Consider the following 20,260-nt stretch of genomic DNA (forward strand, 5'->3'; position numbering starts at 1 on the left):
AATATTACACTAAGACCTTGCATTGATTAATGATAAGTCCCCTCTCTACCTGGTTGCTTGTTTAAAGGGAAGTTGAGTAGTCGAATCGGATCTCGAGGCATCATTGGAAACCGCAACAACAGCATCAGAACCAACCTGTAACCAAATTTCAGCCCTGACATCACGTTTATCTTTAGAACCATTTACCAGAGACAAAGGCCTGCTGTTTGTTCCTTATCTCCCCTAAAACAGGTATGTTAAATCAAAGTTTTATTTCACATTGATCTGATTCTTTTATCTTCCTTAATATAGTAAAATTTAGCAGCTAGAGAAACTAACACACTTTCTGGTAGGGAGTAATGATTATGCAGTTGTTACAATTGCTCTCTTATCATGGAACTTGCAATTCTAGAAGCAACAAGATGCTCACTCTTCTTTTTCTCACAAAGGGAGATAATCATGAATAGAATAATTAGGAATTTTGAATACACCGTTTTCTTGCTGGTAGATTATGTATCTTCTTCTAATCTCTAAGATACAGAAATTGTGTGTATGTTTTGTTCACAATGTAAAGTTAACCTGAATAGTAGAGATAAGTTGAGGTATCAGGCCTACTTTGACAGTTGAGTTATATTTACAGATCTGTTAATTAACAGTGGGTATTTCCAACTTATGAGTTCATGTACAAAATGTTCCTTTGTTCTCTGTATGCCCTTGGAAAGTTTACTCTACTCTTTGTTATTTTCCTTTTCAATTGTATGTAAATTTATATCATTATTTTGTATAAATTCCCATTAAAATGGAAAGCAAACTAGAGTTAAGGCCAGGAGACAGGCTTCTTATTTCAATTGTCCCTTAATTTATTTTTATTTTTTAATTTATTCAATGATTTTAGAGAGAGAGAAACATCAATTTGTGTTCCAGTTATTTATGCATTCATTGATTGGTTTTTGTATATGCCCTGACCAGGATTGAACTTTCAACCCTTGGTATATCTGGATAATGTTCTAACCAACTGGGCTACCCAGCCAGGGCTACAGTTGTTAGTTCTGTCTGTTTAAGCATCTTAAGAATAAGACACATAACAGATTTTTTTCTTTTTAATGTCTACCATTAAATTTGAATAAGGTTAGGAGAACATATATAATGGGTTAGATTGTAAAGCAATGGTGTTTAGCGGAATGCTGTTTACAAACAATTCTAAATCCAGTGACTTTCTCACAACGTAATTCTTCTCACCAGGCTAGAACTTCAGGATTTCTTCCAATCAGCATAAGAAATAAGAATATTCTAACATAACACATGTGAGAGGAAACTCAAAAGATTTTTTTAAGAACAAATAAATAGTCCAGTCATTATTTTTGAATATCTCAATAAGAACACTCTGGAGATTTTACGTGAAGAAAATAAATTGGACTTTGAAGTTAAACACAAAGAACCCTGTACTTGGCTTATTGAAAACTGCAGCTTCCACAGCCAACTCAGACCTACAATCAATAACATGTACTGGGTACCCTCATGTAATAAATATGGTTCTTTTTCCTTCGCTGGCATGAACATTCTCAGGATGACCCTTTTTTCTTTTATTTCTAGAAAACATCTGTGTCATTGGTCCGAAATGCCTTTCACTCCAAATGCCAGATGTTGGAGAACCCAACTCACATTTCTTTTTAGGTGTTGGTGTTGTATAAATAGTTATCAGACATCACAATAGCTCTATTACATTCAATTATATGCGTTATAACATTCAACATATATAGGGTTCTCAGTAAATATTATTGATATTACATTTGTGTTGACTGTTAAAAACACCAACTACATGTACTGAAGAACTTTTGGTCAAATTCCAGGGTCTAGCATTTACTGTCTTCCTACAAATCCTTAAAAGTTTGTTTCTGGCCTCTTTTGTGATGATGTCTCTGCGATACCACTTTGCAATTAATATTAATTCTTAAATTTCTGATAATGGCACCTACATGTATACAGTGTTAAATGAGAGCATGCACATTTTCTTTGGAAAGCTAGAACACGTGTTTGTAAATCCAACTTAGCTCCTCTCAGTGGGAGTGCCTGGTGTGGTTCAAGATCATGCTTTTCAATTTGTCTCTCTCAAAGGGGCAATACTGTAAAGTTGCAAGCCACTGTTTACACATTGAGCTTATGGTAATGTTACAATAAGTGGTTTTCTTTTTTAGCATTGCTATTCACTGCGTCTTTGGTATTACTGTTCATGCACCTGGAGGCTACTTGCCAATGGGTGCACATACACAAAAGAAGAAAAGGCAAACTCCATTGCATAGTCATAATCTAGGAAAGGCAAGCACCATGACAGAAAGACTCCCATGTCACCCTGCTTTCCTCAGAATTCACCGGCTAACATTCACAAACCAGTCTGCCTATAGCTTTTAGGACAAGCACAGCCTTTTGCTTTCTCAAAGGAGAAACACAGCCTACAACCTGAAACAGAGCATGCAGTAAACATGCTCAGGTCACTCAGCTGCAATTCATAAGAAATGTTAACTACTCTAGCTATATAGCATATTAACTCACTTCTAATTATTACATTTAGGGTATGTGTGTCTGCACACACACATATGAATGCACATGTGCATTTACAAATGTTGGAAAATAAAATCACTTTTTAAAGGATGACTTGAAGTTTCTCCGGTTTGCCTTAGAAGAATTCCTGAAAGAAACTAAACTAATAATCATTCTACTTCCTTTTTCCTAATGAAATGATCAACTAAATAGCTTGTTTCCTATATTGTCTCATTTTAGTCATTGAGTAATACTGTCTGCTTCTATATTTAAACTCCATGACAGACAATAGGTTTTTGCATCATACTGACTGAATATAGGGCCATGGGCCGCCGTCAGGGTCATGGCCATTCACATGCAGGTTCTCACTGGACTTGGGCAGATGGTAAAGAAACAGTGGAGCCAAAAAATGGTGGGCCACTCCTTTATTAAAGTCTCGCACCGGTTGACGAGCAAACAGGCAGGGAAAACACTTCCCTTTCACTCATTCAGAGCTCCCGAAGCCCTGACACATTCTCCGGTTCCACAACCAGGAGAAACTTCTCTGGTTCCTCCTGGAGTCAAAGGCCTCGCCATCTCACTGGAGCTTGCAAAGCCCCTCAGCCCTGGTTCCCCATCTGCACAACTTTTCTTTCTCTGCCATCATGGCTTCTTCCTCAGCACTGGCCATTCTCTCTGCTCTCACTCTGCAAACACGGCTTCATTTTGCCTCTTCTCTTTTCAAAACTTTCTGGCACAAAAACCTCTCCTCCAGCAAACTTTAGCAAAACAATGGTCTTTCCCAAGCAAGAAGGTAATGTGAAATTTCACAGATCACATATACCTGGCACTGCCCAGCCCCCAATGCAAACTATAAGTGAGAAAACATAAAAATTATATTTTATAAACTTATTTGACCAAGACCAGATAAAAAAATAAAGTCAATATATGCCACAATTTTCTTAAGAGATGCTAGAAATAAATGTTCAGTTTTGTACTTCTATGTCAAAAGCAAAGATTGAAATATAATTACTGATAAAATGCTAAATGTCTATAAAGAAGAACCATACAAACAAGTTTCTTGGAAAGTGAGTTGATTGCTATTGATCTTTCTGTTTACTTTTTCTGACTGTGAATCAAACTTAATTTCTATCATGGATCCTCATAAAATAAATACCATGTAATCTCTGAAAAAATGATTCTTACAACATGTACAAAATATGAGATAGTAAATCTGTAGGGTTCTTTCTTTTAACTCATTTATTATTCATAAATATTTAATGAATAAGTAATACATGCCATGCACTGTGTCCAGGATTGAGGATATGTTTTTTAAATCAAGGTCCCAAATTCAAAGAACAAAAGTGCAGTCTGGATGACAAACAAAATAAAATAAAAAATTGTCAATAAATTTAATTTGGTGCCATGATACAAGAAGGTACAGGTACAACGGATCCTGGTGAATGGGGACTAAGATTGGCGAACAGATTTAGGGTAGATTGTTTACTTTGTTCTCTCATTTTGGTCACTGATTAATGCTGTCTGATTCTATATTTAAACTCCATGACAGACAATAGGCTTTGGCATCGACCTGATAAAAAAAATAAAGCCAATATTTTTAATAAATTTTTAAACAAGCCAAAATTTTTTACAAAGCATTCCTCATTTTTACTTTCTGAAGAAACTAGGTTGAGTCTTAAGAAATTCATAAAAAATATTCAATAATAGCAATAATTATATCCAGTAGTACATATGGAATTTCTCTTTCTCACTTGAGACTGATCTGTCATTAAATGTGCCTTTGAATTAAAGAAACACAAGCCCCTTTTTTATACTTTCAATCACCTTCATTTCCCACAGTAATGAGCAGTAGCCCCTCCAGTAGTTTCTGGAAACCCATCCTTGTCCTTTATCTCTTTTTCCCACCTTAGGGTGATGCTAATACGATCCAAGTATGAGATCATTACACTTCCGTCTCAAACCTTTAACTCACTGTGGTGTTTTCCCTGTAAGCCTAAGCTTCCAGAGACCTTTTGACAACCTCCCGTATCATTTTTTTGCAGACTTTCTCTTTGTTTGCCCTCAAGTAAATTCACCTCAAGCTCTTTGAGTACATTTATTGTCACTTCCAAGCTCCAAGAGAGTGAGCACTGGGATCTTATTTACTATGGTGGCCCAAGTACCTACAATATAGTGCACTAAGCAAAAAGAGTGAGCATTAAAGACAAAACATCTTTGTCGAATAAATTAAAGTGTATTTGAACTGAGAACAGACATTATCTGGCCCATTTCATTGTTTCTTGCCAGATTAGACCCATATGACAATGTTTTCTATTTTTACAATATAAAAATTAATAAAGATAACTTAGTTAATAAAGATACTTTAGTCTCTGATCTGAAGGAATATTGATAGTAATACAGTATAGCATACTATGGTTCTTTGGGGTAGAATCTTCATGGGGTAAAAACCCACACTGACAAAACCCCAGAAATGATTAATGTGCCTCACCTGTAATTCACAACCAGCAATTTCTCATAGCTGTGGTATGCAACTCTGCTGACTCTCAGGAATTATCCCAGTAAGTAATAAATCACAAAAGTAATTAAAATGCTCCCTTAGAGTTCAGTAAACTTCTTAAATGCAACTTCACATCTAATTATCTAGAGAAATTATTGACTTAAATTAGGAACAGAAAAAAGTACACTCTGTGAAGTATTGTAAAATATGTTATTTTCAATTTTTCCCCATTTGTTTTTAGTTCCTATATATTCAAAATTATGACCTTAACATAGAATGACAGAAAAGTGTTGGGCATTGAATGGCCAAGAAATGTTCTACTTCCTTAAGGTATAAATCTTTTTCCTTAAAACTGGAAAATAAAACTTGATCTAAGTACCAGACTTATAATTGAGCCAATGTCACCCAGTGCACAAATAAAGGATTGAAAGCAAAGTACATAAACAAGGTTGACATGTTTCATGACGTTGGCTGAAAGGAAGTCTGTGAGACCAGCTAGAATTTGTTAGAATCCTAAAGGATAAGCAAAGCTTTGTTAAGTTCTCACTCTGTTTTTGTTTTTCCCCCCATTTGCCCACATGGACTCCGAACAACTCCAGGAATTATGCATTATCCCTTTCATCATCAGGCTAATGCCTAGTTTCTCCTTTAGAGTATATACTTGCCTTGAGAAATCATCCCCTTTGCTAAAGGAGACTTGTGAGGCTTTTATATTTTTCTGTATCTGTTTAATTCACTTATGTCCTCTAAGATTGATCCTACCTTTTGTACTAGGAAAAATGATTTCTTAGAAGTAGAGAGGGGAGTGAAGTGAACCAGAAGAAGCAGTCATTGTAAGGTCACTAAGCACCTGAATGTTACATGGAAGGAAAGATTTCTCCTAAAACCTTGGAGTTAGGACATTAGCTGGAACTTCACTTGTTGCAGTCCTTGTTTATAGTGCGCCTCATTGTCTCAAGTTATCCAAGCTGTCAAGATGCCTGTCTGTAATTACAATGAGCTCTCCCCCGCCCTGGAGGAAGTTACTGGGCACAGAAGTGTTGATGAGTTAACATTCCTGACTCCGATCAATGTTCATTCTCCCCCACCCTCTCACAGAATAATGAGGGGGATATTGGGGATATCTTTTATCATTTCAGATTCTCAGTATAATAATTGTGAAAGGATGAACTGAATAATAAATGTTAAAAAAATAACACACTCTGAGCTGCTGGAAAAAAGTACTGTATTTATAGAAAGTACCATGTCATGATTTTTTGCCTACAAAACACCACATGCTGCCATAAAACACCCTGGGACTTCAGTAAAGTATTTATTATTTCTGTATACCTCCTCAGGAATATTTTTAGATGCTTCATACCTTTTTCCCCCCTTTCTTTTCTGTTTCTCCTTTTTCTTTCTAGTTTGCTTGTTTTAGTTCCTTCCTTTAGAATTGTTATTATATGAAATTCTTCCCAGTTTGCAATTAATAACTAAGTCAATCAGACACTCTCAGGGTTAGGAAAGAAATTAGACGTCATCAAAAGTAGAGGAAAGAGAAAAGGCCATAGATGAATCTTTAAAGCAAATGTTATTTTGCAGTTATTTATTTATAACAGAAAAAAAAACATTACAGGGTTTAAAGTGTTTAGAAAGAAACACTGGTGTGTATGTATATATTTATATACACATGCAAACAGATTCTATGTACATACACTGTCTATCTATATAGGTTATATATACACATACACACACGAAAAAGTAAAAGTACAAATAGGTGGAAACAGCCAAACTGAAATGGCTAGAGAGCTTCTAAGGGATATGATTTTAATTTCCTAAGAAAATTGTCTCGACAATTCATCTGCCCATCCTGGGCCTGCTCATTTTCTGGTTCTATAGGCAAGTTTACAGCCTGTGTCAGCATGAAGAGAACTCTGGGACTGATTGCTCATCTAATTGATGTGAACACTGAGCTTTAAGGGGGTATCAAGATGCCAACATAGGCACTAGAAGAGGCAATTTGTTAAATGGCTCCTAGTGCTGTGTTAATTTGTCTCACATCAGGATCCATTGCTATTAGAACACAGCAAATAATATCCCCCTGGCTCACACGGGATGAGCTGGGGAAGGCAACCAAACATGGTGAATCAGGTTCCTCAAGGCATAACGTAGAAAGAGCGGAGCAGAAAAAAAATCTTGAGGTTTCTATTTAGTGTTAATTATGCTTATATGACATTGCCTATGAACTAGTATATAGTCATATATTAACATATATTTACAAACTGTTAGCAAAAATTTTTTTTGTTTATAAGTCTAGCAATTCCTTTTTGACTTACATCTTAAAAAATTAATAATTTGTTAATTTACATTATATATATAATATATTATATGTAATAAAGTTAATTTTCTTTTAAAAAAATTTTATTGAATTTATTGAGATGACCTTGGTTAATAAAATCATAAAGGTTTCAGGCATACAATTCCATAACACATCATCTGTATGTTGCATTGCGTGTTCTCCACCCTAACTCAAGTCTTCTTCTTTCACCACCTCCCTCCCTTCTCATCCCCTTTTTCCCTACCCCATAAATGCTTATGTAATAAAAATTATAATTTCTTTCTTAGTAATTTTTGAGCAGTCTAGTGCTAAATAAGTAGGACAACTAAGATCAAATGTGGGGAAAAAATTCAAGCTGTTCCTAATTATTGCCAAAATTCTTTTTTTTTTGTGCATGTGTGTGACAGAGACAGAGAGAAACAGAGAGAGGGACAGATAGGAACAGATAGACAGGAAGGGAGAGAGATGAGAACCATCAATTCTTTGTTGCGGCACCTTAGTTGTTTTTTGCTTTCTCATATGTGCCTTGACCAGGGGGCTGCAGCAGACCAAGTGACCCCTTGTTCAAGCCAGCGACCTTGGGCTCAAGCTGGTGAGCCTTGCTCAAACTAGATGAGCCTGTGTTCAAGCAGGCAACCTCGGAGTTTTGAACCTGGGTCCTCCGCATCCCAGTGCAACACACTATCCACTATGCCACTGCCTGGTCAAGCCAAAATTCTTATCTTTATTTGTAGGTGGAGAAACTAAGGCTCATATAACCATTAAGGCGCAATCTATAAACCTGCATTTTGACTCCAAATCTAGTGCTTATTCCACTGTACGCATCTTCATTTTTGAAGCAAAAAACTACCTACTGTCAGAACAACGATACATACTTAGAAATTATTGTGGACTTGCAAGAGGGTAATTATAGCAGTTGCTTGTGTGTAAAAGACCATTTGCAGTGGAACTGATGTGCAGTGTAAATAATACTGATATGTTTACTTCCATTTCCTTGCTTTTTCATTAACAGGCAGTGGGACAACAAAAAAATTACTCCACATTTCTGGATTTCAATTTGCTTTTTAAATAAAATTAGTAAAGTTGTTGATTTAGCCTTGGCCAGGTTGCTCAGTGGTAGAGTGTCAGCCCAGCATGTGGAAGTCCCAGGTGATTCCTGGCCAGGGCACACAGGAGAGGTGCCCATCTGCTTCTCCACCCTTCCCCCTCTCCTTTCTCTCTATCTCTCTCTTTCCCTCCTGCTGCCAAGGCCCCTTGGAGCTGAGGACAGCTAGAATGCTTCAGGTGCTAGAATGGCTCTGGTTGCAACAGAGCAATGCCCCAGATGGGCAGAACATTGCCCCCTAGTGGGCGTATGGGATGGATCCCAGTCTGGTACATGTGGGAGCTTGTCTCTCTGCCTCCCCACTTCTCACTTCAGAAAAATACAAAAAAAAAGTGTTGATTTATACCATCAAATGCCAATGTTTTTTGAGTACCTGTTTTGAGTTGGCCACAACCCTTGATGCTAAGATTAAAAAGAGAAACAAAACACATGCCTCCAAAAGTACTTAAAATCTTATTGGGGAAATTAAATTAGTTGAACTCTTAAGTCCTTTTATGCATTACATTTCTAGGTTCTAACAGTGGACAAGATGCCATAGTACACACTGTTCATTTTTAGTAATTTAGACATATATGAAGAAATTAAAGGAAGTTTGACCAGAGGCATTGCCACAATTGCCATACACATAAATACTCATCTTGCATTGACTTCATTTCTCAAGGACATATCAGAGTTCCTTTCCAAAACAGTTGATAAAAGGAGAAGGCTTTACAAATGTTGAGAATGAGCTGTGCGATAGAACTGGAATAAATATATGGAAAAGAGACTCAATCCATTATTCCTTTAAGTTTGCTTTTATTTTGAAATCTTCTGTCACTACTTTTGTCTAACAGGGTAGTAGTGATGCAGTCCCCTCTCACTGACTTCCTACAGGAAGTGTCCCAGGACTCTCATGGGAACTGTTCAGAACATGGGGCAAATATCTGTATTTATATATCTGCTTACAATGTGTGTGTATATGTTGCTACAATTAAAAAAAATATTTTTTTTGGTGGGGGATGGCAGTTCCAAAAAAAAGAATGGCTATATTTGAGCTATTTAACTCATTTTCTCCTAGTTTCAAAGTAGACTTCAAAGATAGTTTTGTAAAAGATAGTAAAAGATAGTAAAGATACATAGTAAGCCAATACTAAAACACTCACTTTGCTTTGGCAGTGCAAAATTCCCAAACATTGAATATAGATTTGTCCAGTAATCTCAAAAGTCCAAAGTACAGGCAGTAAAAGTGTAGGCCTATTTTTTCTTTTTTTTTAAATTTTTTAAACTTTATTTATTCATTTTAAAGAGGAGAGAGAGAGAGAGAGAGAAGGGAGGAGCAGAAGCATCAACTCCCATATGTGCCTTGACCAGGCAAGCCCAGGGTTTTGAACCAACGACCTCAGCATTCCAGGTCGAAGCTTTATCCACTGCACCACCACAGGTCAGGCCCTATTTTTTCTTAAGTAAAAGAATGCTGACTTAATGTTTTAAACATGGTGGGGGGGGGGTCATCATTTAGGATATATGTTTAATTCTATTTTCTAAAATAAATTTATAAAAGTATACTTAATAGTAATTTCTGAAGTATGGACACAGACACGCTACATAACCTAAGTGCAGTTAAGCACATAGGCCTGAATGAGCTCATTGATTTCCCTGAACATATACTTGGTGTAAGAGCATTTGCACTAACCTGCTGGTAGAGTTTAAACACAGCTTCACAGCTTCTGAAATGGGAGGCACTGTGCTTTGTGTAGAGTGGCTAAAATGCAGAGTAGGCATGTTAGAGAAATAAAATCAATAACTAGTTAAAAAGTTAAAAATACATTGTTAAAATGAAGATAAACTGCATGATAATTCCCAAGTAATGGGACAATTTGTTCTTACATATCTTGTTTTAATCTTCAGTTTTGCACTTTTTAACATCAATTCAACAAGATTTTAAACCACGTAAACAAAAACGAAGAAGCTAAGAGAAAATACTTGAAAACTTAAAAAATTTATAACTTTTTTATTTAGAAGATGCAATCAGTTAATTTCTACAAGTCCATGGTCATACTTTGAAAGAATTAGAAGGCTGATCTATATTGTGATTGACCTTGGATAAGATTATTGAATCTGCTAATGGCTAACATGGTTAAGCATTTGCTTAGCCTGAGGATTACTCCTAAAACTAACCAAGTACGATCCCGAAGTCCTGGAAAACTTCAACAAATAATTCATATAAACAAAACCTATATAGGAAAAAGTAGCATTGAGTTAAGGCTTTAAAATAATATCTTTTTTTTTATCATATGGGGAGCTTATGGAGTCTATTATGTAAAAATCAATGCTGGACTATCGTAAAAATTATTAGTTTCAATGTTTATTTTTGCTGATTTTGATATTTTTACTGTCATTACATAAGCTAATGCCACAGACTGACATATTGAGGGCTAAAGAGGCATGACTTATACAACTTATTTTTAAATAAAAAGTATACAAAAAAGGAGGAATGAAAGGAAGGAAGATACAGAAAGAGAAAAAAGAGAGGGAGAAGAGTTGTATAATAGGAAAAAAAGAAAAAAGAAAACTGGGGTGAAACATATATAAGAAGTTTTGGGTACCAGTCTTTCTATATGTTTGAAATTAAGTGAAAATGTAAAGAGTTACTACAAGGATATTAAATAGTGCAGGGTCTACTTAGGTGAATTTATAACAAAATAATTTTCTGTGAAAAATTGGAATGCTAAAAGTTGACACTTGGCAATATCAATCATACACATTGTTGTTTTTTTCTTTTTCTGCTCTCTATGGCCAATGATGATTAATAGTGCCTCATTTCACCAGAGTGTTCTAGAAGAAAAGTTTAACTTTCTTGGTACACCTGATTCATTATCATAAACATAATGTAAAACTCCTCTCTAATCTACCATCTGTAGTTTGCAGACAGGATGTGTTCTTCATACTCCATACAAACTAGAGAAAGAAAACCTGATATTTTAAGTATGTGTCTGTGAGAGAGAGAGAAGTGCTTTAAAATATGGTTTAGATCAGTGTACAGCAAAAATAACCTTAATTCAGTCTTCAAAACATGTAAAACTTATGGCCAGTTTTCTGTCAATCTAGCTAAACCATTTGGGCTAATAATTTAAGGCCAGGCTTTGTTTCCCTAATGATAAAGTGAGTAGACTTGTGTAGATTAGTCCTGAGCAAGAAAGCTTTCTGTGATGAAGCACTTGCCCTGTCCAAGTTGGTGGCCACTAGACATTTGGTAACTGAATATTTAAATTGTGTTATTGTAACTAAGGAAAATAATTTTTAATTTTATTAAATTTAAATAGTCACCCATTACTAGTGGCTAATATACTGGTGGACACAGGACTATATCATCTTCAAAATGATATGATCTTATCTTTTAACATGATATTTGAAATTGTATCACAGATTTAATTTTGTTACTTCTGAATTTTGTTAAAATCTTTTGGATGCCAAGAACACTCAAGTAAGCATGGTAAGGGGTTTTCACAGAATGAGATCTTAAAAGAATCTCATGAAATTCAAATCTTATGGAAATCCAAAATGACAAAAAAATAAAGAGAGCTCCTTGATGGCCACATGTGCATATCTGATATTAGTGAAACAGAAAGAAAAACTATTTACTTATTGCCACCTAATTTATATTATTTGCTTTCATAAACACAAAGTGTTTACATTTAAATTTCAATTTGGATCCCTAATTATTTTCTAAGAGATATTGAAAATATTACACTTTAATATTAAGCAACAAAAGGGGTTGCTTTTGCAGAGACTATTTAATTCAATCTAAAAACAATAACAATATAGGTAGAAATTTCAAGTCTCAAGAATTAATGAAGACAAAATAACCAGTGTGTGCATCATGAAGTCCTGGCACTTGGTCACTGGACACATATCTATTAGAAGTTCAGAATGTTTGCAAGAGAAGCTTTTTGAGTTTCACAGAAAAAAAAAGAGAGCTATACTTAATAAAACAATAAATCCCTTAAACCATTGTTATATTAACAATGATAAAGAGATAAAATCCATGAACTTACTCTAAACAATGTGCCACCATGTTACCATCTATTAATGTGTGTGAACAAGAGTGTTGCAAAAAAAAAAAAACTGTGAACTCAGACTGTGAATGCACAGACCTTGGCCACAATGTTTTAAAAAGTGGGACTTACATGTAATTTGTGAAGCAAAATATATGCTCAACTCTGCATTGATGTGCATATATAATTTGGGTTAAAATGCAATATTTTATGCTTACTAATTTTTTTCTGCACATTTTCTTATACAAATTTTCAAGAAAAAGACATTCTGGCTCATGCTTACTTTTTTTTTTAACAGAGAGAGAGAGAGTCAGAGAGAGGGATAGATAGGGACAGACAGACAGGAACAAAGAGAGATGAGAAGCATCAGTCATCAGTTGTTCATTGATTGCTTTCTCATATGTGCCTTGACTGTGGGCCTTCAGCAGACTGAGTAACCCCCTACTCGAGCCAGCGACCTTGGGTCCAAGCTGGTGAGCTTTTGTTCAAACCAGATGAGCCCGCGCTCAAGCTGGTGACCTCGGGGTACCAAACCTGGGTCCATCCACATCCTAGTCCAACGCTCTATCCACTGCACCACTGCCTGGTCAGGCATCATGCTGACTTTTGCAGTGAGCCACAACAGGTCCTTGACTGTACCATAATGAACCATGCTGGGCTAAGTTTCCCAGGCGGAGGTAAACATGTGCACTTACTGGGCAATTAGCAAATATTTGATGAATAAATGAGTGGACAAATAAATACTGTTTGAGGTATAGCAGGCACTTGATTGATCGACACAATTCACAAATATATTTCATATTTTTTTCTAGACTGAAATACTAACTGGCTTTATCTCAATTTTAACCTGAATTACAAATGGAAGTAGAGTCGATCCTTGAACAACATGGGTTTGAATTGCACACTCATGAATTTTTTAAATAAATATTATAAGTATATTTTCCTCAGGAATTTTAAGTAACATTTTCTTTTCTCTAGCTTACTTTATTGTAAGAATACAATAGATATAGCACAAAGTACGTGTTTAAAGACTGTTATCAATAAGGTGTTCACTTAATAGAAGGCTATTAGGTGTTAAGATTTGGGCGAGACAAAACTTTTACAGGGATTTTTAACTGCACAGTAATCAGTTCTCCTAACCCTCCTGTGTTGTTCGAGTGTCAACTGTATTATGTTCTTAATTGTAAGTGTCCAAGTTTGAACCTTGTCTAATCCTTACATGTCCTAAACTTTTTGATTGAATGAACTGATTTGTAGATATGCCCTGGATTGCCTAACTCAATGATATAATTTGTTAATAGAAGAAAAACTTTAACATAAGCTATTATTTCATTTCAATTTTATAAAACTTGGGAGACAATGTTGAGTAATTTTCTAAACTATTTCTGATAAAACTAGGTTATCAAAGACTCCCTTTAAGGCAGCTAAAGAGAAGGGAGACAAGGAGAAATACTTTAATGTGCTGTTCTATCTCTTAGGGAACCAGCAGTCCAAGTGGACACTAGAGTACATTACTGGTGTTTCATAGACTTCTGTTTGTAATCATTTAATCATTTTGTACTTATTTGTTTACTAAATCTACACTTTCGTCCTCACAGCCTTTCTGCTCTACCATTATTTCTTCCAAGACCTTGAGAATGCCAGATACTTGCTTTAGAGAACACACCATACTTGTATATCTAATCTCTGGTGACAGTCATTTGTGAGTAATATAATTTGTAACCAGTTTCATCTTGACTGCAACATGGGCTTCCTGAGGTTTGACCAGATGCACTTGACTCAAATCATAAACGTGTCTGTGATAAGCCTGTCAAGGAGACTGACTCCAACCCTTGTGAATTGACCCAACAGTGGGCAAAACTTTAAATTAGAAAGGGAGCATCTACAAACACACACATACACATGTACACACACATTGTATTCTGTGAAACAACTGCCTATTAGGAAATCAGTTTGTAATTTATTTGTAATCAAAATTGGGTGTCTATTAGAGTTCTCTGTAGTTGTCTTTACTAGAGAAAGTGACAAATGACTTATTAATATATCAGGACCTCAATGACTCATAATAACTATTCATAATAAATACATAAGTAACTATATAAGTGAGTGATATGTGTCCCATATAAATCAGAGATTGGGAAGATAGTTGGAAAATGAAATAATTTATCTAAAAATACAGTAAAATTTTTGAACCTAAGGCTTTTGGATGCAAAAAGACAATGTCAGTGTGAAAGTCAACCAATTAAATTCATACTTCTTAAACTAATTTTGAAAAATGTATTTTAATCCCTAAGGTTAAACACTGATTGGTTATTGTAAATACTTGAGTAACAGTAGCTTAAAATAAATCTCCATTAGGCTATGAATGTCTTAAAATATAGTATGCATATTTTAAAAACATGCCTACAAAATTGTACCTATAAGTAATCAGTGTTCAAAGAACTTACCTTACAAAAAATAATATGTTGAAAATCTTCATTTAGAAATTTTTTATTTCAAATAAATATTGTAAAAATAGTAGAAATGTATTTTTGTATTTTTAAGAAGAAAGAAAACTATTTTAGTATAGTGCTTAATACATAGTTCTTTCATTATATATTTAGTAAATAAATTACTAGATTATTTAATTTTTCAATAACTTAGTTAAAAAATACTCTTTGACCAGAGATGAGTTAAGTTTTGCAAAGGAATATAAATAAATTATGTGAAACTATCTGACCTTGGAGACATTTTAAATGTTTGTTGGGACTATTGTGCTCAGAAAAAAACAATTTTACACCACACAAAAAAAGAATCATAGGAACAAACACTAAAGTGCTAAATTGAACATTATTGACTTCAAAATAGAGAGTATGTGAGGCATTTGCTGTATGTAAGTCATGACAAAATGGAGGGATCAACATGAAACATAAATATCAGCGTTAATGTTTATTTCATAGAAGGGATCACATTTTATTTTTACTTTGTCCTTTGTTTCTATTATTGTGATTGCTATATCCTAACTGCTATAAATAACACAAATAGAAAAGTAATACCTTGTGATTCTTAACTGGAATATGAAAGGTTGTTAACACTATATTAAAGGGTCCCCAATCTATCAAGTATTGGCATCATTCCTTAAGAAAAATAAAAACTTTAAATATTCAAACTGTTCACTTGCAGAGCTGAGCTGTTATTTTTCTTCTGTCATGGCCAATTCAATATTTAAAGTAGAAGAAAGCATAAAATTGTAATGTATGTCTGTAAATAAAATAATATAAAGCAGAGGAAAGCTATATATATTTTTTCTAATGCAACACATATTGAGTCCACTTTACTATGTATTCAAACATGAAGCTTAGTGGTCTGACAGTGGGTTGATCTGCATTCTCCAAATTAGCATCATTGCCTGCACCCACAAAACGTTGAATCTCACCAACATTATTATAAATAATATCTTTCTTCTATGGGTGCTTTTATGTTATCATTATTGTATTGAATATGAATATTCTTGCATAATACAAATATGTGGTAGAAAGAAAAATATATTGCCAGTTTATAATTTTTTATTAAATTTATTGGGGTGGCACTGGTTAACATTATTAGCTAGTTTATTATCTTAAATATGCTGTTTGATTTCCCAATTGTCTTTAATCATAGTATTTGCTAAATCATGAACTAAGAAAAAACACATACATTTGATTTTGTTTTCACTATTACCATTTCATGCAAGTAAAGATATTGACAGAAATTAATAAACATTAGTATTTATTCAAGAAACATTTAATGTTAGCACCATTACAACAAAATCAAAAGCCCATCTATAATTCTCTGGGTGTGTATTCTTAGACCGATGGTGTTGGCTATCACAGGTGTGTGGACGGGCACCTGTTGTGGACAAGTCCTGCTGAAGGTGAGGACGATGGAGACGCAAAGACCCGACTCCGGGACCAGGTTCAGTGATGCAGATCTACTTTATTCAGGAAGTAAGCTAGCTTATATACATGGGTTCAGCCTATAGGGTGATAGAACGTGTTCCTCAAAGTCAATGGCTGAAAAGATCAGAGAGCTGTGTGGTTGGTGCTAAGTCACTTCCTTATAGTGGGCGAGCTTCCTTCCTGGATGTGCCCAGGAGGCTTCTGGGAGCTGGAGTATTCTCACAGCATTGCATCAGTCACAGCTGCTAGGAATGCGCTCTGCACTCCACCCACAGGTGGGTAGGTTAGTAAAAGTATTTAGAAGAATTGACACTACAATGTCAAGCTTACTGTTTCATTGTCTTAGATCAGCTAATATTTAGTCTCTCCACTTGCAGAGCTGAGAGTGGAGAGACTAAGCTTTAACCTTAGCTGCCATCCTCCAAACAGGCTTTACGTGAAAAAAAAATTGGGAAATCATTATATATGACTCAAAAAATCCTATGGCCTCTAAAAACAATTAGTCATATTACAAATTATTATGTGATTCAGTTATTAGAGATACTTTTAAAAATTTGAAGCTGGTTTTTGAAGAAAAAAATTGAAGTATAAAATACCAAGCCTTACATAAGTAAATCTGTGCTATTAAGGGTGAGTGGTGGGTGGAGAGAGATACAGGGAAGATGAAACTGAGACTGTGTTGGAAGGAATGCATTGGCAGAGTCAGAACACTTTATTTCGGTCATGGTCTGCAGTCACCGTAGGTACAACTCAGATAGCCTATCCCAGGAGTCCTCAAACTACTGCCTGTGGGCTGCATGTGGCCCCCTGAGGCCATTTATTCAGCCCCCGCCACACTTCCGGAAGGGGCACCTCTTTCATTGGTGGTCAGTGAGAGGAGCATAGTTCCCATTGAAATACTGGTCAGTTTGTTGATTAAATTTACTTGTTCTTTATTTTAAATATTGTATTTGTTCCAATTTTGTTTTTTTACTTTAAAATAAGATATGTGCAGTGTGCATAGAGATTTGTTCATAGTTTTTTATAGTCTGGCCCTCCAACGATCTGAAGGCCAGTGAACTGGCTCCCTGTGTAAAAAGTTTGGGGACCTCTGGCCTACCCAGTATGGGCAAGGATCGTGCTGCTGCAAGGTTGAAGTCATGCGTGATCACGGGCAGAATGGAGAGATAAAGATGCCTCATGTCTCTATCCCAAATGTCTAAATTACTTTATATCTGGTGACCAAACAACAAAATTGGCATATAAACTCCATTCTATCTTTCTGTTTTACAGTTAAGATTTATAAAGTCATGAGCAAAACATCTCTGATGAGATAAACTCTTTTATGTTCAGAGGGTAAGCACATGAAACATAAAATACGGCTTAAGAGAAAAGTGAGAGTTTTTTCTTAATCTCAGAGTGTAAAGTAAGTAAAGATTTCTAAATAATTAGAGTAGCCCAAAGCATATAATTGTTTGGAGAAAGAAAGTTTATGGCAATGAAATTTAAAAAAATAAATAAAGTGGTTTATTTGTGGTATAACATTGGGATTATTATAAACAAGTTATTTCTACAATAAAAACTGAATCAATTGGCCAGTGAGTTCAGTCATACAGTTTTTTGATTCATCTTTCCACTGAAAACAAATCCCACAATGAATTATGTGAAGTTAATATGAAACAATTGTATGCTTGTTAAAAAAGAAACTATTATTTGAACACATCCATTAACTGGTGATTTTGAGCTTGTAAAATTATATTCCACATACAATTAAAAAAATTATTTTCGTCTTCTCTTAAAATATAAGTAATTTTTAATCACTAATTGAATAAGTATTCCTTAAGAGCTACACCCTCAAAAGGAATTCCAATGCAGATTGCTTCAGGGGATCAAAGTGTTAGATGCCATCTGTGTATAGTTTTTATTGAATTTTTTCATACCATCTTGTATGTTGCAGTGTGTGTGTGTGTGTGTGTGTGTGTGTGTGTGTGTGTGTGTTCAGGGTATAGGATAGGAGACATATGGGGTTATTATGAGGAGGTCTTCAGAATTTAAAACAAAAATGATGATAGAATCTTGGTTTAAACCATATGTCAGAAGTCGTAAAATGAATGGCAAGTGAATCTGGCTAATAGAAGCAATTAGGTTTTCTCAACATCTAAAACTAAACAAAGAAATGGACAATTTAAAGTATAGAATTTGTTGCTGACATCTGATTTCATCTCCATGGCTGGCTGAAAAATAGATGCCACTGTTAGCTGTAAAACGCATGCCCTCTCTGCCGCCATGTTCGCTGTAAAAGGCATGTGCTCTCTGCCGCCACTGTTCGCTGTAAAAGGCATGCGCTCTCTGCCGCCACTGTTAGCTGTAAAACGCATGCACTCTCTGCCGCCATGTTCGCTGTAAAAGGCATGCGCTCTCTGCCGCCACTGTTCGCTGTAAAAGGCATGCGCTCTCTGCTCCTTCGTGTCTGTCCTCCTTCTGGGCTCCAGACATTTGAGTTTGCAATTCTTGATATTAGTTTTGGGAAAGATCTGAACAAATATTATTAAAGGGATGATTCATGTGCACTTAGAAATGAAATCAGTGATCACTAGAAGTATAAATTATGCTAGACTAAACTAATTTGGTCTGATGATGGAGAAGCTAGTCTGAGAGATCAGAAATAATCATTCAGCAAACAACATTTACTTATTTTATGCTACTTTCCATCAGTATTTTCTGGTGGCATGCACAGATAATCACATTTTTCATAAGGAAATGTTTTCTTACTTTTAGTTCAAGAAACAGATTTGTGGAATTTTATTGTATTTGTATTACTTTGTTATTGTTTTTCTTTGCCAGTCACATAAAAAGCAGTTACCTTACTCAGTTATGAACAATACTCATTGTGACAAATAACTTACTGAATGAATTTTTTCCATTTTCTATATTTCTAGAGATTTAATTTTAGCAGTTTCTTATCCTTTCCCATGTTATTTTGAGAAGGGAAAGTAATCTTATACAATCAATATTTATTTTTATATTCAGAGATATTGAATATTTATTTTAATAGTTGTATTTCCTACTGCTGATTTGTTATTAATGACATATTACCAAAAATATTAAACTAAGATCTGAAGATTAAGAAATTTTCGGCTTCATTAATGAAACTTATAAGTATAATGTAGATGTATCAGTGCTTAATATAATTAAATTATATACTTTTTATAAGTAAAGCTCATAACAAGTACAGGCATAGCTGTTATGAAGAAGTTCTAAATTAAGTTTCTTTACAAATATGAGTTACTCTTTTTATAAATATCACATATCAAGTGGTATCAGTAAAATACTTATTAAACAGTGATGTTCAAGTGATTATACTAGAAGTTATCAAAATATGTTGCTTTTTCATTACAATTAAAAGTAATAATTTTGATGGTTCAAAAAAAGACACAAAATATTAATAATTCATATTTAAATTTTTAGTATATTTTCCTACTAAATTAAATTTCAAGGAAATGCATATCTATTTTGTTTCTCAACCATTACATTTTTAAAAGTCATTTTTATAATAATTATGCATAATTTTATAAATAACATTAAATAAAATAGAGTTTTATTGTTTGGAGGAAAAAGAGCAAAGAGAAATATTATCTAATGGTATTTAAGAGAGAGCAAGATAACCATAGATAGAGAGTACGTCAATGAATGCAAAGAAACAGACCTGAGTGAATTTTTAAATTTGAAATTATGAAATAGAAAACATTTTGAATGTGGAGAAAAGTGAGAAAATATATTAAAGATGAATCCAAGAATTTGAATCTGGACAATCAGCAAAGAGTCTATACAATCAACATGGTTGGCTCCACATAATCAACAGAAAATGTAGGAAGTCAATGAAGGACATTTGTG

This window comes from Saccopteryx leptura, chromosome 7 (assembly GCF_036850995.1).
Source record: "Saccopteryx leptura isolate mSacLep1 chromosome 7, mSacLep1_pri_phased_curated, whole genome shotgun sequence".
Classification (NCBI taxonomy): Eukaryota; Metazoa; Chordata; class Mammalia; order Chiroptera; family Emballonuridae; genus Saccopteryx; species Saccopteryx leptura.